A 26,278-nucleotide genomic window follows, 5' to 3' on the forward strand; every position below is an offset into this window, starting at 1 on the left:
CAATGAACATGGAAGTCAAATATCTCTTTGAGGTCCTCATTTTAGCTCTTTTGGATAAATACCTAGGAGTGGAACTGCTGGGTCACATGGTAATTCTATTTTTAACTTTTTGAGGAAATTCCACATTTTCCATAGTGTTTGTACCATTTTACATTCCCATCAACAATACATAAGGGTTCTAATTTCTCCACATCCTCATCAACATAAGATGATGTCATTGTGCTTTTGATTTGCATTTCCTTGACCATTACTGATGTTGAGCATTTTCTTATTTACCTGTTGGTGATTTGTATGTTTTTTCAGAGAAATATTTCTTCAGGCCTTTTGCCCGCTTTTGAATCCAGCTCTTTGATTTTCTGCTAGTGAGCTTTAGGAGTTCCTTATATTTGGGAGGTATTAATCCCTTATCAGGATATATGATTGGCAAATATTTTCTTCCATTCCATAGGTTGCCTTTTCACTATTTATTCTTTATTTTGCTTTGTAAAAGTTTTTTAGTTTCATGTAGTCTTACCTGCCTATTTTTGCTTTTGTTGCTTGTGTTTATGTTGTCATGTCTAAGAAATCTTTCTTTTTTTTTTTTTTTTTGGCAAGACCAATATTATGAAGCTTTCCCCCTGTTTTCTTCTGGGAGTTTTATAGTTTCAGATATTTTGTTTAAGTCTTTAATCTATATTAAGTTGATTTTACTGTACAGAGTAAGATAAGGATCCAATTTCATTCATTTGCAAGAAGATACCCAGTTTTTCCAACACCACTTTTTAAAGAAACTATTCTCTCCCCCTGTGTACAGGGGGAAAGAATATATTGTATCCTTATAGAAGATCATTTGACTATTTACATGTGGGTTTATTTCTGGAATCTTTATTCTGTTCCATTGGTCTATTTGTATGTCTTTATATCAGTACCATATTGTTTTGATTACTGTAGATTTGCAATATGTTTTGAAATCAGAAAGTGTGAGGCCTTCAGCTCTACTCTTTTTTATCAAGATTGTTTTGGCTATTCAGGGTCTTTTGTGGTTCCACATGAACGTTATGATTTTTTTTAATATATATGTAAAAAATATCATTGTGATTTTGATAGGGATTGCATTGAATCTGTAGATCACTTTGGGTAGTATAGTCATTTTAACAATATTAAGTCTGGGGCTTCCTTGGTGGCACAGTGGTTAAGAATCCGCCTGCCAATGCAGGGGACAGGGGTTCGAGCCCTGGTCCAGGAAGATCCCACATGTCATGGAGCAACTAAGCCCGTGAGCCACAACTACTGAGCCTGTGCTCTACAGCCTGTGAGCCACAACTACTGAGCCTGTGTGACACAACTACTGAAGCCCACGTGCCTAGAGCCCATGCTCCGCAACAAGAGAAGCCAATGCAATGAATAGCCCACGCACCACAACGAAGAGTAGCCCCCACGTGATGCAACTAGAGAAAGCCTGCATGCAGCAATGAAGACCCAACACAGCAAAAAAATAAATTAATTAATAAATTTTAAAAAAAATTAGGTCTTCCAATTCACAAATCAGAATATCGTTCCACTTTTTTGTCTTTAATTTCTTTCAGCAGTGTTTTGTAGTTTCCAGTGTACAAGTCTTCCACCTCCTTGGTTAAGATTATTCCTAAGTATTTTATTCTTTTACATGCTATTGTAAACCTGAAGGTTTTATTAATTTTCTTTTCAGATTGTTCATTGATAGTGTATAGAAATGCAACTGATTTTTGTATGTTAATTTTATATCCTGCCACTTAACTGAACTCATTTATTAGTTCTAACAGTATTTTTGTGGAATTTTTAGAATTTTCTACACATAAGATCATGTCATCTGTGAAGAGAGAGAAATTTACTTCTTCTTCCTTTCTGGTTTTTCTTTGTTTTTCTTTCCCAGTTCCTAGGCAGGACTTCCAGTACTACTTTAAAGAGAAGTAGCAAGAGTGGGCATCTTTAGCTTGTTCTTGATTTTAGAGAAAAGCTTTCAGTTTTTCACCATTGAGTTGATGTTAGATGTGGGCTTTTAATATATGGTCTTTAATGTGTTGAGGTGATTTTCTTCATTCCTAGTTTGTTAAGTGTTTTTTTTCTTTTAATCTTAAAAGGCTGTGAATTTTATCAAATGCTTTTCCTACATCTCTTGAGATCATCATGTGATGTTTATCTTTTGTTCTTACATTCCAGGAACAAATCCCACTTGGTCATGGTATATGATTCTTTTAATGAGCTGTTGAATTCTGTTTACCAGCATTTTATTGGAGAGTTTTGCATCTATATTTAGCAGGAATATTAGCCTCTAGTTTTCTTTTCTTGTAGTGTCTTCTTTTCATCTAGTGTCTTCTTTTGGCTTTGGTACACAGATAAGCTGGCTTCACAAAACAAATTTGGAAGCATTCCCTTCTCTTAATATTTTTGGAAGGGTTTGAGAAGAATTAGCATTAATTCTTTTGCAAATGTTTGGTATAATTTATGAGTGAAGCCATCTATTCCTGGGCTTTTCTTTGTTGGCAGGTTTCTGATTACTGATTCCATCTCCTTACTAGTTATGTCTGTTCAGATTTTCTATTTCTTCATGATTTAGTCTTGGTAGGTTGTATGTTTCTAGGAATTTATCCATTCTTCTAGGGTATCTGATTTGTTAACATATAATTGTTCATATTAGTCTCTCATAACCCCTGTAATTCCTGTGACATTAGTGGTAATGTCTTCTTCTTTCATTTATAATTTTCTTTGAATCTTTTCTCTTTTTTTCTTAATTGAGCTAAAAGTTTGTCAATTTTGTTGATCTTAGTTTTGTTGATTTTTCTGTTTTTATTAATTTTTTGATCCTCTATTTTATTTATTTCTGTTCTAAGCTTATTTCCTTTCTCCTGATAACTTTGGACTTATTTGTTCTTCTTCTATTTCCTTGAAGTATAAAGTTAGATTGTTTATTTGAGATACTTCTTCTTTTTTAATATAGGTGTCTATTGTATTAAACTTCACTCTTGGTAGTTTTCTTGTATCTCGTAAGTTTGGTATATTGTGTTATGTTTTCATTTGTATCAAGATAATTTCTAATTTCCCTTTTGATTTCTTCTTTGACACATTGGTTGTTCAAAGGTGTGTTATTTAATTTTCACATATTTGTGAATTTTCCAGTTTTCCTTCTGCTATTAATTGCCAGTTGCATTTCACTGAGGTCAGAAAGACACTTGGTATGATTTCAATCTTAAATTTGTTAAGTCTTGTTTTATGACCTAACGTCATCTATTCTGGAAAATAATCCATGAGTTCTTGAAGAATGTGTACTCTGCTGCTGTTTAGTGGAATCTTCTGTATATATGTTTGTTAGGTCCATTTGGTCTGTAATGTTACTCAAGTCCTGTTTCCTCCTATTATTTTTACAGTGCTATTTCTTTTTTCAGTTCAGTAATTGCTTTATATATATCAGTGCTCTGATGTTGAGTGCAGATATATCTATACTTATTACTGTTATGTCTTCCTGATGGATTGACATTTTTATCATTATATAATGCCCTTCTTTGTCTCTATTGATGGTTTTGACCTAAAGTCTGTTTTTTCTGATATAAGTATAGCCACTCCTGCTCTCTCTTGGTTATAATTGGATCTTCTTTTGTTTTGTTTTAAATATCTATTTTGCCACTCTATGCCTTTTGATTGGGAAGTTTAAAACATTTGCATGTAATTATTTATAAGGAAGGACTCACTATTGCCATTTTGTTAATTATTTGCCAACTGTCTTGTAGCTTTTTTGTTCCTCTTATTCTTTCTTACTGCCTTCCTTTGGGTTTTGTTGATTTTTTTGGTAGTGATATGCTTTGATTCCTTGCTCATTTGTGTGTGTGTGTGTGTGTGTGTGTATCTTCTATTAAGTAATTTCTTTGTGGTTACCATGGGGCTTATATAAAATATTGTATAGTTATAACAACATATTTTAAGGTGATAACAACTTAATTTGAATCACATACAAATACTCTAGACTCTTATATAACACCCTCCTGTAATTTGTTATTAATATCACAAACTGCATCTTTTTCTATTGTGTATTTATTAATATATTTAATAGTTAGTTATTTTTATACATTTGTTTCTATACCAGAATTAAAAGTGATTTATATACCACAGTTACAATACCACAGTATTCTGTATTTGTCTACATGTTCACTAGCCAGTTTTATATGTTCATTTTCTTTTATGTTTAGTATCTCTTTGGTTCAACTTTCCTTTAGCATTTCTTATAAGGTAGGCCTAATAGTGATGAACTCTCTCAGCTTTTGTTTATATGAGAAAGTCTTTATTTCTCCTTCATTTTTTATTGAAGTCTTGTTGATTTACAATGTGTTAGTTTCATGTGTACAGCAAAGTTATTCAGTTATATATATATATATATATATATATATATATATATATATTCTTTCTAAGATCCTTTTCCATTATAGGTTATTACAAGATACTGAATATAGTTCTCTGTGCTATACAGTAGGTCCTTGTTGTTTATTTATTTTATGTATAGTAGTATATATCTGTTAATCCCAAACTCCTAATTTATCCCTCCTCCACCCTTTCCTCTTTAGTAACCATGTTTGTTTTCTGTCTGTGAGTCTATTTCTGTTTTGTAAATAAGTTCATCTGTATCATTTTTTTAGATTCCACATATAAGTGATATCATGATATTTGTCTTTGTTTGACTGCCTTCACTTAGTATGATAATCTGTAGGTCCCTCTATGTTGCTATAGATGGCATTATTTCATTCTTTTCTATGGCTGAGTAATACCCCACGTGGTATATATGTACCACATCTTCTTTACCCATTCTTCTGCCGATGGACATTTAGGTTGCTTCCATGTCTTGGCTGTTGTAAATAGTGCCGTTATGAACATTGGGGTACATGTATCTTTTCAAATTAAAGTTTTCATCGTTTCCAGATGTACACCCAGAAGTGGAAATGCTGGATCATATGATAAATCTATTTTTAGTATTTTAAGGAACCTCCATACTGTTCTCCATAGTGGTTGTACCAATTTACAGTCCCACCAACACTGGAGAGTTCCCTTTTCTCCACACCCTCTCCAGCATTTATTGTTTGTAGACTTTCGGTGATGGCCATTCTGACTGGTGTGCTTCAAACCTTAAGCACAGCAAAGGAAACCATAAACAAAATGAAAAGAGAACGTACAGAATGGGAGAAAATATTTGCAAATGATGTGACTGACAAAGGATTAATTTCCAAAATATACAAACAGTTCTTACAGCTAAGTATCAAAAAAACAAACCACCTAATAAAAAATGGGCAGCAGAACTAAATTGAAATTACACTAAAGAAGACAGACAGATGGCCAACAGGGTCATGAAAAGATGCTCAACATTGCTAATTATTAATCATTTTTTAAGGATATTTTTGCTGGATATAATATTCTTTGTTGACAGCTTTTTTCTCTTCCAGCACTTTGAGTATATCATCTCACTCCCTTTGCCCCACAGGTTTCTGCAGCAAAACCTGCTTATAGTCTTTAAGGATTCCCTTGTACTTGACAAGTTGCAAAGACCTAACTTTTCCTTTGTTGTTTTAATAATTCATTTTTCAATTAGTCATGGCAACATAAGACTCTAAAATAAATAATCCCTATCACTCTATTCCAGGGCTACATCTTCCACAGTCATCTGAGCTCCCTATTTTCCACTGTTGGTTTAGGCTGCCAGCAAGAATATTTGGTCAAATCATCTGCAAAGTGGATATACTGATTTATACAATCACTAGCATTGTATGAGAATTTAATTGTTCCACATCTATACTAACACATACCATTTTCTGTTTCATTTTTTAATCTAGTGGCCATGTAGTAATAACTAGGTCCTGTTTTAATTTGCATTTTCTGAAAACTAACAAAAGTTAATCTCCCTTTACTATACTTGTTGCTCTTCTTGGTGTCTTCTTTTGTGATGTGTTTGTTCAAACCTTTTGCCCATACTTTAAATTTTAAATAATCTTAGTCCTCATTTTAAATATGAGCTTAATTTGAAGCCTTAAATCTTTAAAAAATGTACATATACAGTTTTATTAGCTTTTTCAGTATCATAATTACCTTATCCAGATATTTTAAAATCTCAGTTTCAATGATTTCTAAAATGCTGTCAAGAAGCAAGAAGAACTACAATCCTGCAGCCTGTGGAACAAAAACCACATTCACAGGAAGATAGACAAGATGAAAAGGCAGAGGGCTCTGTATCAGATGAAGGAACAAGATAAAACCCCAGAAAAACAACTAAATGAAGTGGAGATAGGCAACCATCCAGAAAAAGAATTCAGAATAACGATAGTGAAGATGATCCAGGACCTCGGAAAAAGAATGGAGGCAAAGATCAAGAAGATGCAAGAAATGTTTAACAAAGACCTAGGAATTAAAGAACAAACAAACAGAGATGAACAATACAATAACTGAAATGAAAAGTACACTAGAAGGAATCAATAGCAGAATAACTGAGGCAGAAGAACGGATAAGTGACCTGGAAGACAGAATGGTGGAATTCACTGCTGCGGAACAGAATAAAGAAAAAAGAATGAAAAGAAATGAAGACAGCCTAAGAGACCTCTGGGACAACATTAAATGCAACAACACTCGCATTAGAGGGGTCCCAGAAGGAGAAGAGAGAAAGAAAGGACACGAGAAAATATTTGAAGAGATAATAGTCGAAAACTTCCCTAACATGGTAAAGGAAAGAGCCACCCAAGTCCAGGAAGCACAGAGAGTCCCAGGCAGGATAAACTCAAGGAGAAACATGCCGAAACACACAGTAATCAAATTGGTAAAAATTAAAGACAAAGAAAAATTATTGAAAGCAGCAAGGGAAAAACATAACATACAAGGGAACTCCCATAAGGTTAACAGCTGATTTCTCAGCAGCAACTCTGCAAGCCAGAAGGGAGTGGCACCATATATTTAAAGTGATGTAAGGGAAGAACCTACAACCAAGATTACTGAACCCGGCAAGGACCTCATTCGATTCGATGGAGAAACGAAAAGCTTTACAGACAAGCAAAAGCTAAGAGAATTCAGCACCACCAAAACAGCTCTACAACAAATGCTAAAGGAACTTCTCTAGTGGGAAACACAAGAGAAGAAAAGGACCTACAAAAACAAACCCAAAACAATGAAGAAAATGGTCATAGCAACATACATATCGATAATTACCTTAAATGTGAATGGATTCAATGCTCCTACCAAAAGACACTGGCTTGCTGACTGGATACAAAAACAAGACCTATCTATATGCTGTCTACAAGAGACCCATTTCAGACTTGGGGACACATACAGACTGAAAGTGAGGGGATGGAAAAAGATATTCCATGCAAATGGAAACCAAAAGAAAGCTGGAGTAGCAATACTCAGATCAGATAAAATAGACTTTAAAATAAAGAATGTTACAAGAGACAAGGAAGGACACCACATAATGATCAAGGGATCAATCCAAGAAGAAGATATAACAATTATAAATACATATGCACCCAACATAGGAGCACCTCAATACATAAGGCAAATGCTAACAGCTATAAAAGAGGAAATCGACAGTAACACAATAATAGTGGTGGACTTTATAACACCTCACTTACGCCAATGGACAGATCATCCAAAATGAAAGTAAATAAGGAAACAGAAGCTTTAAATGAAACAGTAGACCAGATAGATTTAATTGATATTTATAGGACATTCCATCCCAAAACAGCAGATTACACTTTCTTCTCAAGTGCACACAGAACATTCTCCAGGATAGATCACATCTTGGGTCACAAATCAAGCCTCAGTAAATTTAAGAAAATTGAAATCATATAAAGCATCTTTTCTGACCACAACGCTATGAGATTACAAATGAATTACAGGGGAAAAACCATAAAAAACACAAACACATGGAGGCTAAACAATACGTTACTAAATAACCAAGAGATAACTGAAGAAATCATAGAGGAAATCAAAAAATACCTAGCAACAAATGACAATGAAAACACGACGATCCAAAATCCATGGGATGCAGCAAAAGCAGTTCTAAGAGGGAAGTTTATAGCTATACAAGCCTACCTCAAGAAACATGAAAAATCTCAAATAAACAATCTAACCTTACACCTAAAGGAACTAGAGAAAGAAGAAAAAACAAAACCCAAAGTTAGAAGAAGGAAAGAAATCATAAAGATCAAAGCAGAAATAAATGAAATAGAAACAAAGAAAACAGTAGCAAAGATCAATAAAACTAAAAGCTGGTTCTTTGAGAAGATAAACAAAATTGATAAGCCATTAGCCAGACTCATCAAGAAAAAGAGGGAGAGGACTCAAATCAATAAAATTAGAAATGAAAAAGGAGAAGTTACAACAGACATCACAGAAATACAAAGCCTCCTAAAAGACTACTACAAGCAACTCTATGCCAATAAAATGGAAAACCTGGAAGAAACGGACAAATTCCTAGAAAGGTATAATGTTCCAAGACTGAACAAGGAAGAAATTGAAAATATGAACAGACCAATCACAAGTAATGAAATTGAAACTGTGATTAAAAATCTTCCAACAAACAAAAGTCCAGGACCAGATGGCTTCACAGGTGAATTCTATCAAACATTTAGAGAAGAGCTAACACCCATCCTTCTCAAACTCTTCCAAAAATCTGCGGAGGAAGGAACACTCCCAAACTCATTCTATGAGGCCACCATCACCCTGATACCAAAACTGGACAAAGATACTACAAAAAAAGAAAATTACAGACCAATATCACTGATGAATATATTTGCAAAAATCCTCAACAAAATACTAGCAAACAGAATCCAACAACACATTAAAAGGATCATACACCATGATCAAGTGGGATTTATCCCAGGGATGCAAGGATTCTTCAATATATGCAAATCAATCAATGTGATACACCATATTAATAAATTGAAGAATAAAAACCATATGATCATCTCAATAGATACAGAAAAAGCTTTAGACAAAATTCAACACCCATTTATGATAAAAACTCTCCAGAAAGTGGGCATAGAGGGAACCTACCTCAACATAATAAAGGCCATATATGACAAACCCACAGTAAACATCATTCTCAATGGTGAAAAACTGAAAGCATTTCCTCTAAGGTCAGAAACAAGACAAGGATGTCTACTCTCACTCAACGTAGTTTTGGAAGTCCTAGCCATGGCAATCAGAGAAGAAAAAGAAATAAAAGGCATACAAATTGGAAAAGAAGAAGTAAAACTGTCACTGTTTGCAGATGACATGATACTATACATAGAGAATCCTAAAGATGCCACCAGAAAACTACTAGAGCTAATCAATGCATTTGGTAAAGTTGCAGAATACAAAATTAATGCACAGAAATCTCTTGCATTCCTATACACTAATGATGAAAAATCTGAAAGAGAAATTAAGGAAACACTCCCATTTACCATTGTACAAAAAGAATAAAATACCTAGGAATAAACCTACCTAGGGGGACAAAAGACCTGTATGCAGAAAACTATAAGACACTGATGAAAGAAATTAAAGATGATACAAACAGATGGAGAGATATACCATGTTCTTGGATTGGAAGAATCAATATTGTGAAAATGACTATACTACCCAAAGCAATCTACAGATTCAATGCAATCTCCATCAAATTACCAATGGCATTTATTACAGAACTAGAGCAAAAAATCTTAAAATTTGTATGGAGACACAAAAGACCCCGAATAGCCAAAGTAGTCTTGAGGGAAAAAAACGGAGCTGGAGGAATCAGACTCCCTGACTTCAGACTATACTATAAAGCTACAGTAATCAAGTCAGTATGGTGCTGGCACAAAAACAGAAACATTGATCAATGGAACAAGATAGAAAGCCCAGAGATAAACCCACGCACCTATGGTCAACTAATCTATGATGAAGGAGGCAAGGACATACAATGGAGAAAAGAAAGTCTCTTCAATAAGTGGTGCTGGGAAAACTGGACAGCTACATGTAAAAGAATGAAATTAGAACACTCCCTAACACCATACACAAAAATAAACTCAAAATGGATTAAAGACCTTAATGTAAGACCGGATACTATAAAACTCTTAGAGTAAAACATAGGAAAAACACTCTTTGACATAAATCACAGCAAGATCTTTTTTGATCCACCTCCTAGAGTAATGGAAATAAAAACAAAAATAAACAAATGGGACCTAATGAAACTTAAAAGCTTGTGCACAGCAAAGGAAACCATAAACAGGACAAAAAGACAACCCTTAGAATGGGAGAAAATGTTTGCAAATGAATCATCAGACAAAGGATTAATCTCTAAAATATATAAACAGCTCAGGCAGCTCAGTATTAAAAAAGCAAACAACCCAATCCAAAAATGGGCAGAAGACCTAAATAGACATTCCTCCAAAGAAGACATACAGATGGCCAAGAAGCACATGAAAAGCTCCTCAACATCACTAATTATTAGAGAAATGCAAATCAAAACCACAATGAGGTCTCACCTCACACCAGTTAGAATGGGCAACATCAACAACAACAAATGCTGGAGAGGGTGTGGAGAAAAGGGAACCCTCTTGCACTGTTGGTTTGAATGTAAATTGATACAGCCACTATGGAGAACAGTGTGGAGGTTCCTTAAAACACTAAAAATAGAATTACCATATGATCCAGCAATCCCACTACTGGCCATATATCCAGAGAAAACCATAATTCAAAAAGACACATGCACCCCAATGTTCATTGTAGCACTATTTACAATAGCCAGGTCATGGAAAGAACCTAAATTCCCATCGACAGACGAATGGATAAAGATGTGGTACATATATACAATGGAATATTACTCAGCCATAAAAAGGAACGAAATTGGGTCATTTGTAGAGACGTGGATGGATCTAGAGACTGTCTTACAGAGTGAAGTAAGTCAGAAAGAGAAAAACAAATATCGTATATTAATACATATATGTGGAACCTAGAAAAATGGTACAGATGTATTGGTTTGCAGGGCAGAAATTGAGACACAGATATAGAGAACAAACGTATGGACACCTAGTGGGGGAGGTGGTGGGGGGGTGGGGGTGGTGGTGTGATGAATTGGGCGATTGGGGTTGACATGTATACACTGATGTGTATAAAATTGATAACTAATAAGAACCTGCTGTATAAAAAAATAAAAAAAATAAAATTGAAAAATTTAAAAAACGAATAAAATAAAATAAAATAAAATGCTGCCACATCCAACAAAGGCATTTGTGTGTGTGTGTGTGTGTGTGTGTGTTTGTGTGTGAAGTTTTACATAAACGAGATGGAAATCAAGTAACAAAGGAGAGATTTTAGCCCCTTGAGTGCAGGAGAGTGAATTATGATTTTTGTCCCGACTATTATTTATCCTTTAAATAAAACAAAATAATAATTTTAATCCAAACAGCCCCTATTATAATATATTATAGATATGAAAGAATTGAAAAAATCAGTAAGTTGATGGAGTTGTTAAAAAAACTAACAGCAATAGTTGCCTTGTGTACTTGAAGGAAAAATAAACCAAATAGCAGGCAATGATATTTTACAGTTGGTAGGACTACATTTTATTCATTGTTGTATTCCCAACAACTAACAGAGTACTTGAACACAGTAGATAGATAGTCAGCTAGCATTTGTGGAATGGATGAACAAATTTCAGAGAGCCTAGAATCAATGCAAGATATAAAAAGATTAGAGAAGGCAGAGAGAAAAAGAAATGGTAGTGGGAGGGAAAGAGAGAGAGAGAGATTTAATCCCAGCATCTGCAACCTTCTTGCTCCCCAGAGCTAATCTTGTATGTTTATCTCTCCCTCTGCACTCAAACACATCTCAACTCCCAAGGCCAGTCCTGATATGAATCGGGAAGTGTTGAACAGTCCTTGCTCCATAGCTTGAATGAGCACCATCATTCTTACAAATCATCTGACTCTAATGTGTATCTTAATTCTGATAACTGGATTTCTTCCTCAAACACAAGTCCAAGCCTCAAGCCAACAACCACTCATAATTGTGCCAGCTCTCATCTACTCTTCAGCCTTGGTTACTGTTTCTGATGTCTGATTATTTCCCTAGCACTCGTGACTCTTTTTTGTAAATTTAGAGTTGAAACCTGTTGTTCTTTCAAGTTTTATGGATCAGAACCTGCCCTATACCCTAGCAGGTTACAGGAGCCCAGTTACACAGATGGTGGGAGTCTTGTTTACTTGCCCATACTTCTAAGTACAGTTGACCCATGAACAACATGGGTTTGAACTGCACACATCCACTTGTAAGTGGATTTTTTTTTTTTCAGTAGGAAATACTACAGTACAACATGATCTGTGGTTGGGTCAAACCAGGGATTCAACATCTCGGAGATAGAGGGCTGACTATAAGTTACAGGTGGCTTTTCGATTGTACAGCAGGTCGGTGACCCTAGTTCCCACGTTATTCAATTGTATATGTTTCTAGCTATTGTTCTCAAGCCCTGTACCTAACTTATCTGTTGGAATATTCCTTTCTCACTCCCCCCTCCCATTACCAGTTGGCTACCGGAATTGCATTCTGCTTTTACCTGACACTTTGGATGCTGTGCTAGAAGAAACTAATGTTCTACGATCAAGGGCTACAGATCTGTTACCCTTGATGTCCATTATCAATTAACAGATGTAGTGCCAGGTCTCTCACCCTTTATTCCTGCTCAAAATTGTAGTAAATAACTGGCCATGCTTTATCCATCCCAGAGTGATATAACATGCACATTCCCAAAGGAAAACTTCACACATTGACATCTTAATAAGTAATATGGCATAGTGAAAAAGAGCATCGGCTTTGTAGTCAGACAAACCCATTTCTAAATCCTTCTTCATGACCTGTAGTAGAGAGAAAAATGGTCCCCAATGAAGTTCAGTCCTAGTCCCCAGAATCTGTGAATATGTTATGTTACAAGTCAAAGGAGAATAAAGGTAGTAGATGGGATTGAGGTTGCTGATCATCTTACTTTATGACAGGGAGATTAGCCTGAATTCTCTGGATGGGCCCAATATAATAACAGGGACCTTATGAGCGAAACAGGGAGTCTGAAGAGAGTGTCAGAATGATGTGATGTGAGAAAGGCTCAATCAGCCACTACAGGTTTTGAAGATGGAAGGGGGCCAAGGAATGCGGATACTGGTAAAAACTGGGAAGTGCAAGGAAATGGATTATTCCTTAGAAAATGATACCAGAAAGAAAAACCCTGTGGACATCTTGATTTTAGCCCAGTAAGACTGATTATGGACTTCTGATTTCCCTACCTGCAAGATAATAAATTTGTGTCGTTTCAAGACACTAAGTTTGTGTGAATAAGCAACAAAAAGAAACTAATACACCAAATTAGTAACTGTGCAGCTATGAGCAAGTTACTCAATGATGCTGGCCTTCGATTCCTTCCTTCCTTCCTTTATTTATTTATTTATTTTTAACATCTTTATTGGAGTATAGTTGCTTTACAATGTTGTGTTAGTTTCTGCTGTATAAAAAAGTGAATCAGCTATATGCATACATATATCCCCATATCCCCTCCCTCTTGCGTCTCCCTCCCACCCTCCCTATCCCATCCCTCTAGGTGGTCACAAAGCACTGAACTGATCTCCCTGTGCTATGCGGCTGCTTCCCACTAGCTAGCTATTTTACATTTGGTAGTGTATATATGTCCATGCCACTCTCTCACTTCGTCCCAGCTTACCCTTCCCCCTCCCTGTGTCCTCAAGTCCATTCTCTACATCTGTGTCTTTATTCCTGTCCTGCCCCCAGGTTCATCAGAACCTTTTTTTTTTTTTAGATTCCATATATATGTCAGCATACGGTATTTGTTTTCTCTGACTTACTTCACTCTGTATGACAGACTCTAGGTCCATCCACCTCACTACAAATAACTCAATTTCATTTCTTTTTATGGCTGAGTAATATTCCATTGTATATTGTGCCACATCTTCTTTATCCATTCATCTGTCTATGGACACTTAGGTTGCTTCCATGTCCTGGCTATTGTAAATAGTGCTGCAGTGAACATTGTGGTACACGACTCTTTTTGAATTATGGTTTTCTCAGGGTATATGCCCAGTAGTGGGATTGCTGGGTCATATGGTAGCTCTATTTTTAGTTTTTTAAGGAACTTCCATACTGTTCTCCATAGTGGCTGTATCAATTTACATTCCCACCAAGAGTGCAAGAGGGTTCCCTTTTCTCCACATCCTCTCCACATTTATTGTTTGTAGATTTTTTACGATGGCCATTCTGACTGGTGTGAGGTGATAGTTCATTGTAGTTTTGATTTGCATTTCTCTAATGATTAGTGATATTGAGCATCCTTTCATGTGTTTGTTGGCAATCTGTATAGATTCCTTCATTTAAATAAGGGCTGTGAATATGTTGATAACACTGTATAGTATAACCAAAATTTGCTAAGAGATTAGAACTTAAATCTACTTGCAAAAAAAAAAAAAAAGAGATAAATATGTGAAGTGATGGATGTATTAATTAACTAGATGGGAGGAATCTTTATAAAATGTATATGCATATCAAGTCACTGTGATGTATACTTTAAATATCTTACAATTTATTTGCCAATTATACCCCAGTAAAGCTGGAAAAAAACAAAACCAGGGCTTTAAGAGAAAATGTCTGTAGAAAAGAAGAAACTTTAAAACTAAATAAATACTGTTAATACTATATGTCATTAAATCTAAGACCCCATTAATTGTAATTAGATGTAAATAGATGGAACACTATTTATAAGTGAATAAAATATACTGACACAATTTAACCTTGGTACAAAGCTTTCATCACATTTAGTATTTTTGCTTTGTACACATTTAAAGAGTTCTCTTAGACTTACTTACATTTAGATTTTTATCATATATCACTCTCATGCATACATAAAACTTAAAAATAATTAAGATATTACTAAAACACTGTCACTTTCAATGTCCAATTTTTCTGAACCATTTTATAACTCTGCATCATAAATGTGCATGCTTTATCAGAAATATTGTCCTTTCTGCCATCAAGAGCATTTATAATGTGGCCTTACTTCAATAGGCTTTAAGATTTTCTTCCAATCCACTGGCACCCATATATAAGTTTTAATGTGCATGTGCAGCCAAGTAAGGATTGCCATTTGATCAAAAGGGATTGCAAAATGCAAACTGATTTGGAGATTTTTCTTTAACTTCTTCTTAGAATGAATATAATGTGGCATAATATAAATGATCTAAACACAAAGGTATAAAGACTTCAGATTTTTTAATATATTTCTTTTTCTAATTACATGTATAGTGTATTTTACTTATAATTATGTTTTTCTTAGGTTCATGCACTCAACAGTTTAATAGTCAAAAAAGGAAGCCTGGAGAAGAAAGTTAACTTTTAATTTTTGAAAGTGGCTAAAAATAATTAATGGAGGTAGAAAACCAAAATTATAATTGCTTTATATCTATATTTTTGTCTATCTTTTATATACACACACACATATATACCTCTCTATCTATATACATACATGTATACCTATATGTAAAGTATTATATTTATGTATATACATACATATCAATAGATAATATAGATATAGATGATAGATATATTGATATCAGGGATATTTTTGTTCTCTTTCCATGCAAAAGCAATGAAAAATGAAGAGACACACTTGAAGATAAGTAGTATTTGACAGTCAATTGCTATCTTTTAAACAATTTGATAACTATGTCGTTTAGCCATATTGTAGTGTTCTTAAATTTTTTTTCAAGGTCAATATTGAATCAGATGTGTACAGACAACAAGACATATGAATTTATGAAGAAACATTCTGATTGAAGTTGGCTAGTGTGTCAGAACAGAGGAACACTTTTTGAAAATGGTTATCTAGAAAAAAAAATTGAATTTAAAAAAGCTGTATATGTATGTACTTTCCTTATTCTTTTTTTATCACCTCTAGGTTTTGTGGGCTTATATAAAATGATGGTCATATTAGGGATATACATTTTCTCCAAATGGAAATCATGGTTCCAACTAAGGAGGAGTTGAAAATTAGTTTATATAGATATTTGTGATAGAAAGTTAGTTCCAGTTTTTTCTTCTCACATAAACAAAATTTGAGAATTGGTGAATTATAATTGGGATATTGATTAAAATCAGTTTAAATTCATAAAAACTATCTTGTTTTACCCTTATCAGTATGAAACCGTAAAAAGAATTACACAGTTAACTTTCTCAAAATTACTTTCTCATTCAGTCAGCCAACTAGGGTTATGGTTAACTCATCTAAGAAGACAAAATAAACTGTAAAGAGATGATACACTGCAAAAAAGTCAGTAGATGTTTAAAAATTGGAGGAAATCTACACTTATCAGAGTACATGTTCACAAGGCTTTCAGTAAGTAAAATCAATTTTAATTCAACAAAGAGAAGTTTAAATAAGAATTCCAGTAAATCTCGCAGCTTACTTCCTAGATAATCTCCTGAAAGATTAAAATATTTTCCACAATGGATGTAACTCTTCAATGGTAACTATGTGTCATTTAAAAATAAGTACCTCTACAAAAAAAAAAGAACAGGAATGAGCAAGCAACACATAAAATACAGAAGATAAATGCGGATATAGCTTTAAAATATGGTTCATTTTGACTTGGGCATTTATTGAAGTTTGACTACATCCTAATATTCTGTCCCAATCTACCACTTGGCTTTGATTTGTAAGAAATTAACAGAAATCTCAATTAAATAAAGTCAGGAGACCAGAAGGGGGCGCTCTTATAGACTTTGATGATAGCAGATCCCAACAGGAAAAAGAAAGACTCCTTTTCCTGGCAACAGCTCAGCCCAAGAAAAGCCGTGGACTCCGTTTACCATAGCCCTTCCAGCCCCCTATTCCTCTCTATAAAAGGTTACACCTCCCTTGCCCTGCAGGGATTTGCACAGGGCTCACCATGGTTGCAAACCCCGAATTGCAATTCTCTGCTGCTGCCAAATAAACCCATCTTTTCTGGAGAAAAATCTCGCAGGCTATTTATTTCAAATCAACAGATTTTATCTTTTAATGATGGATGTCTCCTTCAACATTGTTAATGGCAGGTCTAGAGTTTGCATAATAAATGTGTAATCTGATAGGCTATAGCATCATATCTAACCACTGTAACAATATCAGTAGTACAATTAAAGCATACCATTCAGAATTATTATTAATATCTGAATATTCATCTTCAAAAACAGGTAAGCCTCTGAGTATCACGTATAGAAAAGTTCTTATATATGTTAATTGTTGATTTCTGTGTATAATTTGAAGTATAAACTTAAATTTATCATTGGGTAAAATTCTGCAACAATTATGATTTTGAAAGCTGCTAATTATATACAATAAAACATGTATTATTAACTTTTAAGTAGTTATAGAAAAATGAATTAGCAGACTATACAAACGTTGAGAGAATGTGTTAACTAGATAATATTTGAAAGAATGTTAGATATATTTTTGAGCCAATAAATACAAAAAATATGTAGAAAATCTTATTTATAAAATGTGAAAAACTACATGGCAGAATATGAGTACTACATTACTTTAATAAAAACTCTTTGCAGAATCTCTGGTATGCTATCATTCAAAATATCAAAAAATAATTTAAAAGACCTCCATTTTATATTAAGATACTGAATTTCATTTAGGTTATCAGCCTTTCAAAATAAAATCTTATATGAGAATTCTACATTTTAAAAAATCCTAAATGGGGCTTCCCTGGTGGCGCAGTGGTTGAGAGCCTGCCTGCCAATGCAGGGGACACGGGTTCGAGCCCTGGTCTGGGAGGATCCCACGTGCCGCGGAGCAACCGGGCCCGTGAGCCGCAATTACTGAGCCTGCGCATCTGGAGCCTGTGCTCCGCAACAAGAGAGGCCGCGATGGTGAGAGGCCCGCGCACAGCGATGAAGAGTGGCGCCCGCTTGCCACAACTAGAGAAAGCCCTCGCACAGAAACAAAGACCCAACACAGCCACAGAGAAATAAATAAATAAAATAAATAAATTCTTGGAAAAACAAAAACAAAAAAACATTAAAAAAAAAAAAAAATCCTAAATGTATGTAACAGTTTATAATAAAAATATTTAAGTAAGAAAAAATAAATATATAAACAGTATGAGGGAAAAACTACTTTTTAAAAATGAGATGCCAACAAAAATATCCTGAACTCCATTTATTTTGGTGAAATGGAGGCATCATTGTCTTACAGCAGAAGTGCAGTATACTTAATTCAGCAGCAGAAGATGCTGAATTTTTATTGTTCCCGCATAGTAATGCAACATTTTAAAAGTTGACTACAAAATTTTTAGTAATAAAGTCATAAAAATTATAATTATTTTGATATACATTTTGATAACATTTTATTCTTTCATTTCAGAGTTCATTCTATGGGTGGATGATACTTGATTTCACACTAAACTTAAGCCAGATGTTATTTCTAACTATAAGCTTTCGGTGTTTGACCAACATGTATATTTGGTGAATCTCAAATATACAGTAAATTTTCTTTTAAAAAAATGAAGTTGTTGAGGGAGATGAGCAAAGATGCTTTAATACTTTGAGGTAGGAAGTTGAAATTTGCTCTACCTTCTTTGAAGAGTAGTTTGGGGAAGTGTGCTTGAAAAACTTTTAAATATGAACACAAGTTGAAAGAAGAATACGATGTGACATAAGTTATGCAGATAATTACTCATCCACGAATTTGTCTAAACATAATATTACTTGATTGGTGCAAACATATGACTATAAGAAAATATTAAAAGGTACACTGCAAGGTTAGTCTTTATAGTCCAAAAAACAAACAAAAAAGAAAAAAATTTTAAAACGCAACCATACTAAATAGCCAAGAAAACGATACCATGCAGTCATTAAAAATGGAAGAATTTTCATTAAATAAAATAACGTTTCCAATATACTAAGGTGACAAAATACATTAAAAATAATATATACAGCACAATGTCATTTTTGTAGCTCTATATCTATTATTATGACATAATTATTAATAATACCTCATTTCACTTAAACTGTTTCTTATTGGATGAATTTTAAACAATCTTTACCTATAAGGAAGTGACAGTTGTACTGGCCTCTGGGGAAAATATTAAGATATTTCCTTATTTAAATCTAGACTCTAATTTACACAGCACCACTAATGACATTCATTCTGCACTGAAAAACGCCTCCAGAAAACCGGAAAACAATATCTCTGTGTTATTGGTGCTGCACTTCTGCAACAATGAGGTCTTGGACACAGCATTTTCTCATACAAAATTTTCAATTACAGTATGTGCTGCATTTGGTGACCATACATCTAGTATTGTCAACATGATCACCAAGGGTACACTGAATCACATAGCTGAATGACTTTATAAAGCTTCTCATATCTTGGTGAAAAGGAAATCTTCAGGCTGTATGCTAAGGGTCAGGGACTTCCAAAGATAAATAAAAACTACTTTAGTACTGTCTTTGTAAAGGAAGAAAAGTCGAACACTTTATTCTAATTCAGCCAAGACTAGGAACCTATGTGATATTTTGTAAAGTTGGAGCAATTTCTCTAATACCATGTTTTCACCTCGTGAAGTCGGGAAGTTCCATGTGAATCAAAGACTTTATCCAAATGTAATGCAATGACAGATGAAGATTGTAAACATTTTTATATACATTATATACCTTATTAACCATTTAAGTCAAAATGGCAGTTGGGAAAACGTACCCATTAGAATAAAACGGTGACATCCTAAATCCACAAAACGCAGACCAGACTTAGACAAGTAGGATCTTTTGCCCATCTGTTCCCCAAAGGACTGATCTTGGTACATACCGTTTATTTATCTATTTATTTGCAACTTGTGTTGCCTTCAGAATAGTTCTTTTACTCATTATATTAGTTGAACAAAAGAAACAGAATAATTTCCAAACCTACACCGTACAACCCTATTTATTTACATATAAATCACTTCCGTTGTCAAAATTTTATTGGAATAGAAACCCTCTGGTAAAGTAGCTGAGTTTCTTATAAGGCATCTCTTCAGCCCCAGAACATTAATGAAAACCCTTTTGTGAGTGTTCAGGGAAAAGAATTTCTAATATGTACTCTAGGCTGTTAGAAACTTGAAAAAGTCTTTTATTTCACGAGAGTAGAAAAATTCTAACAGGTACTAAACTGTGCCTATTTATTCACACAGCCCAAGAATTTAACAAAAGATACCTTTTCTTGGTTTTATATGCAAACGAACCGCTTTAACTTTATCCCTTCTTGGAAATTTCCTGGCGGTCCGGGGGTTAGAATTCGGCGCTGCCGTGGCCCAGGTTAAATCCCTGGTCAGGGAACTAAGATCCCGCAAGCCATGCAGTGCGGTCAAATTAATTAATTAATTAATCAGTAAAATAATTTTAAAAATTGAAAAACTTTATCCCTTCTCACTGAATAAAGTAGTAGTTTAATCACCAGGCTGATAATTCAGACCTCAGGGAAAACTTAGAAAAACACTTAATACAGTAAGTCCCCAACATATGAACGAGTTCGTTAAGTCCACTTTGTTCGTAAGTCCAACAAAGTTAGCCTAGGTACCCAACTAGCACAATCGGCTGTATACCACTGCTTTTATGCTTGCTTCTGGATATCCTGGGCTTGAAACAAAGATACTGCACTACTGTACTCTCTATACAGTACTGTACAGTAAAGTATACAAAAGCACAACCACTTGTAGAGTATGCACGCACATGACAATGTACGCCAGACGTGTGAACTAACTTACATGACTGGACACGTAAACACACGTTTTCATCTTTGAAAGTTGGCAACTTGAATTTTCGTATGTAGGGGAATCACTGTAATTAGTTCTATTAAACTAAATGAATGTTCATATTTTAGTGGTATCTTTCCTAATACAGTATTATAACACACAGACATTTTAACCTCTATGCCAAAGCTAAATAGGAGGAAATATGCCTAGAATAATGACTTTCTTTATAGAATAAAAAGCTCAGATTTCTTTAATTATTTGTGTAAAGGTAAGAGTTTTTAAAAAAGCTAAATTGAAATTACACTTACAATGAAAATTTCAAATGTTGAGGAGTTTGTCAGAATTTTCTGAGATTACTAGTATCTTAAAAACGTAAAAGATTCAGGAAGGTGGCAGGGTAGTGCATCACCACATCATCATTTAAGTTTCCTCATGGCCAGACAGATCTTGGAAAATGACTGTGGATTACTGCAAACTTACATGGTGGTGCCAATTAGAAACAGAACATAGTACCTAGAACAGAGGTTAGCAAACTGCACCCTGTGGACTGTTTTTGTATAGCCCAAGAACTAAGAATGCTTTTACACTGTCAAAGTTCTATTAAAGGCAAACAAGACCAATATATGACAGAGATTCTATGTAACAAAACCTAAAATATTTATGTCTAGCCCTTTACAGAAAAAGCTTGCCAACTGCCACTCCCCAAAATGCTTTCATTTCAATTCTTATCAAGTAAGATAATCTGAAAGAGTTTTCACATACGTCGTAGGGACAGAAATGTACCTTCACTGTTTTGCCTCCTGTTTTTTGACATAGTACAATAGTTCCCCCTTATCCACCGGGGATATGTTCCAAGACTCTCAGTGGATGCCTGAAACCACTGATAGTACCAAACCCTATACACACACACCCACTCTCACACTCACTCACACACACACACACACACACACACTATGTTTTTTCCTGTACATACAAACCTATGATAAGGTTTAATTTATAAATTACGCACACTAAGAGATCAACAGTAATAACTAATAATAGAACAATTATAACAAATATACTGTAATAAATGTTACATGAATATGGTCTTTTTTTCTCTCTCTCAGAATACCTTATTGTACAAATGTAATGCCTTCTCCATGATAACTAAGCACCAGTCACACAGTGTGTCTGTGACTTCTGCAGTTTGAAGTGTGACAGCACTTCTTTACAATTTCACGGAAAGAAGATTCATTCTTATTGTAAATCTTAGCAACTTCAGCATATGATTTCTTTTCCTTTCCTTATTAAAAGAACTTTCACCTTGTCACTTAAAGGAAGCATTTTACAGCTTCTTTTTGGCATATCTGAATTACCAGCATCACTACTCTCGTGTTTTGGGGCTATTATTAAGTAAAATAATGGTTACTTGAACACAAGCACTGCAATACAAGGCAGTCGATTTGATAACTGAGATGCTCCTAAGTGACTAATGGATGGGATACACTGGACAAAGGGATGGTTCATATCATGGGCAGGACAGAGCCGGAGTGCATGAGATTTCAGCACACCACTCAGAACAGTGCAAATTTAAGGCTTATGAATTTTTAACTTCTGGAATTTTTCATTTAATATTTTTGGACTGAAGTTGACCATAGGTAACTGAAACTGTGGAAAGCAAAACTGCAGGTAACGGGGGACTACTGTATGTTCTTTGACATAGTATCAGCGAAGTCTCCAGAAGTTTAGTGACCTGGGGTATAAGACACCCCTTATAAGCAAAGAAAAATTGTTCCACTTGCACAGCCCACAACTAAGAAGAGACATAAGTACTTTTTGGGCCTTTTTGGATTTTGAAAGCAGCATCTAACAATTTAGGTGTGATGCTCTGGCCCAGCTCCCATCATGAATGAGACCTAGAGTATAAACCGCTCTGCACAATCCCCAAGCTCAGACGCAAGGTACCTCGCTCTTCTGGCCTTATGACTAAATGACCAAATGCTATTCAAACTGTCTGTGGCAGAATGATTGTTATATAGAATTAAGTACTACAGTACCATAAGAAATATTAAAGAAATAAAAATTTTAACACTAAAGAATGTTTAAGCCATTAAGTAGATTGAAGATTGGCCTCCAAAATATTAAATGACCCATTTTCTATTTTGAAGCAAGTACGCATCTAAATGACCCATATAAAATTATTATCTATTTATTTAACTTAGCAATTTTGTTCAAATTTCACAGGGGTGGACTATCTGAGTTTTTATTTTGCGTACCGGATTCATGTATCTCTGGAATAAGTGAATATAATCTTATGACCTAAAAAGATAATCATAAGTAGCACACGTTCATTAAAGAGTTGCAGATAATATGTAGTCTACAGATCAGCTTGATTTAAAATGAGAATTTAATTAGACCATGAATTAAAACCAAAATTATAAAGCAGAGTAGGCGATGGAATGGAGATTGCAATGTTTACCTCCATTCTAAGTGGCAGCTTTATCATACCACCATCAGCAAGATCTTATTCTTCATAATAAGAGAAAGTCTAGGCAAGCAACACTTGAACTTCCCAACATAATTTCTCTATGCAAGAAAGTATTGTGAAACAATAAAAACATGGAAACCAATCTAGAGTGTGGTTAAGTAAACTGCAGCAATGATTGTGAACTAAAAATAAGTGAAGAGCCAAATATGGATTGAGTGATAAGAAAATTTGCTTGAGCCACATATCAGTGATGGTCTGCTTATCTTACAATGACTTCTTTGCTCCATTGACAAATGGTTGACTACTGTTGGGTTTAAAATTTTGTGTCTTTTTTATTTTTTGGTTATAAGTATAGCATTATAAGAAAAGTTATCAATTCTATGTAATACTTCACTTATTCACTGGAGAGCACTTTTTTTCCCAACAAAATGTATTCTGACCCCAAAACCTTCACATTCTAAAGGATGGTTTCATAGAAACTATTTGCCAGCATGCTCACTGTGTTTTGTTCTCCAAACTTATCCGGATGGAGATAGAGTACCTATAAAAAATTTTCACTTGTTGATCCATAAGTGTGATTATAAAATTCCATCAGCAAAATAAAATTCTGGGAAAATATTTATTTTAGAAAACTATCTGTCCTTATGTATTTGGAAAATGACAAATATGTCTGAATAAATTGATAACCCTTTTCTTTGGCAAATTTAATTCTTATAAGTCTCAGGAAAAGTTGAAAAAAGGAACAAAAGTTTCTTTAATTTGTAGACATATGTATTAGTCAGGTTTTGCTATATGATAATACCCTATAACAAAAACCCCAACATCACAGCGGCTTACAATACCACATTTATTTCACATTTATATGTCTTCTGGTTAGCTACAAGTCAGTTGATTTTGTCTGAGCTTGGATAGGCTGGGTGACATTATTAGTTTGGGGTTGGGTTCTGCTTCACATGCAGTCATTCTAAGATCTGACCTAAAGGAGCAACGGACATGTGGGGAGTGCTCTTCTCCCGCTGCCATGCCTCCCAAAGTCTCAGCTCAGAACTGGCACACTGTCACTGCCATTCACACCCACTGGCCACAGCCAGTCACGTGGCCAAATTCTGAGTCCATGAGGTGATAACTTACACTTCTTTCATGAAGAGAAGGCTGTGAGTATTTGATGAACAGTAATCTAAGCTACTACAATGTGGATGAGCTAGTTCAAACTCTCTACTAGAGGAAGATAATATAATAGATTCTACTTCAGTGACCAATACTCAACAAGTCTGAGAGGAAATGACACTATTGGACACTTTGCCTGTTCAAAGATTTACACTTTGGGTGCAAAAACAGCATTAAGCCACATAGTCATCTCTTTTATTAGCCAAGAGGTGTTGGAAATTTAAAGTGATATTAATGATAGCAAAGTCAGGGCCAAAATAATGTGTAATGTTCTTCTTAATTAGAACATCGTTTGGCATAATTTCATTGTCAAAATGCAAAATGAATAAAATAGTAGAGGCTAGCATACCTTCTCTGTTCTTCAATCTAAACATTTTTTTCCATCAAACTCTTTTTTGTAAAAAGAGAAAAATTATACCTATATTATGGTATTTGTTTTTTTTGTTTTTTTTTGTTTTTTTGTATTTTTGTTTTTTTGTTAATTCAAGTTTAATTAACTACATAACCTTTCTGGTTTATCCAGAAATGCAACATTTTTCTTTTTTTCCATTATAGAGATCAAACACTTGGCCCTTTTGCATGGTCCAAGTGCAATTCTTTTTTTTCCCTGGCATTAGGTCAATGTGGTCTAATATGATTTAAGGTAAAATGATAATTCCAAATAGAGAATGACTTAAAGTTGTTTACTAACTTTTTTATTCATAATTCTTTTAATATTTCATCCAAAACAAATAATTAAAATATTGCTTACTCAGAAACACTCACAGACATAGAAAACAATCTTATGGTTACCAAAAGGGAAAGGGGGTGGGGGAGGGATAAATTAGGAATTGGGGATTAACAGATACACATTACTGTATATAAAACAGATAAACAAGAACCTACTGTATAGCAAAGGGAACTATATTCAGTATCTTATAATAACCTATAATGGAAAAAAATATGAGAAAGAATATATATATATATATATTTTTGAATCACTTTGCTGTACACCTGAAACTAAAACAACATTGTAAATCAACTAACTTCAATAACAATTGAAAAAAATGTTTTCTATTTAGAATGCTAATCCACCTTCTATTGCATGCTACTTGATTTTATTAATTGATACATATCTTGTTGAATGGATTTTATACTTAATCCTCCTTCTATATCCAGCTAATATTCCACTTCCTCTACTAAGCTTTTACCAGATACAATGACCTACAGTGATCTCACCTGTTTCTCATATCTTTTGGTTTTTGTAAACACTGTTATTTTTCTCTGATGCTTATGTGTATATGTGTTATTCCTTCAGGTAGAAAGGCTTTGGTTATCTACTGTTACTTAACAAATGACAAATGACTAGCAAAAACAGTAACAATTATTTATTAGTCTTATCCTCTATCTTTCTGGAGTTAATGGCCTCAGCTAGGCAGTTGACTTACGGGGTTTTTCAGGCAGTTGCAATCTGACAGCACCTGGGGCTGAAGTCATCTCAAAGTCCACCTCTGTTAAGTGTCTGGAGGCTGCTGCTTCCTGCAAGCTAAGATCTCACTGGGAGCTCTCAGTTAGAACACCTACATGTGGTTTCTTCATGGGTCTGAGACTTCCACACATCACAGCAGCTGGATTCCAAGGGTGGGTGTCTCAGACAGAAAGGCAGATGGAAGCTGTGTTACATTTATGAATTAGTCTTAGAAGGCACACACCTGGACCTCATTTTAAAATGACATTCTAACCATATCTCCTTGCCCTAGATTCCTTATGCCTCCTCCATGTCCCACTATCAAAAAAGGGCTGGGCAAATAAAAATTTTGATTAATAAATAAATGAACTCAATGTTTTGATTCCTGTAATTATATTTGCCTAAGGCTTATGTTACTCTTTCAATATCTAT

At 34.5% G+C, this 26,278-nt stretch overlaps 1 pseudogene; it reads right to left on the bottom strand.

The window, feature by feature from the left end:
• Nucleotides 1-12,629, bottom strand: part of LOC137777361 (proteasome maturation protein pseudogene) — a 32,854-nt pseudogene extending 20,225 nt beyond the window's left edge.
• Nucleotides 12,630-26,278: the final 13,649 nt, after the last annotated feature.

Source organism: Eschrichtius robustus, chromosome 15 (genome assembly GCF_028021215.1).
Source record: "Eschrichtius robustus isolate mEscRob2 chromosome 15, mEscRob2.pri, whole genome shotgun sequence".
NCBI lineage: Eukaryota > Metazoa > Chordata > Mammalia > Artiodactyla > Eschrichtiidae > Eschrichtius > Eschrichtius robustus.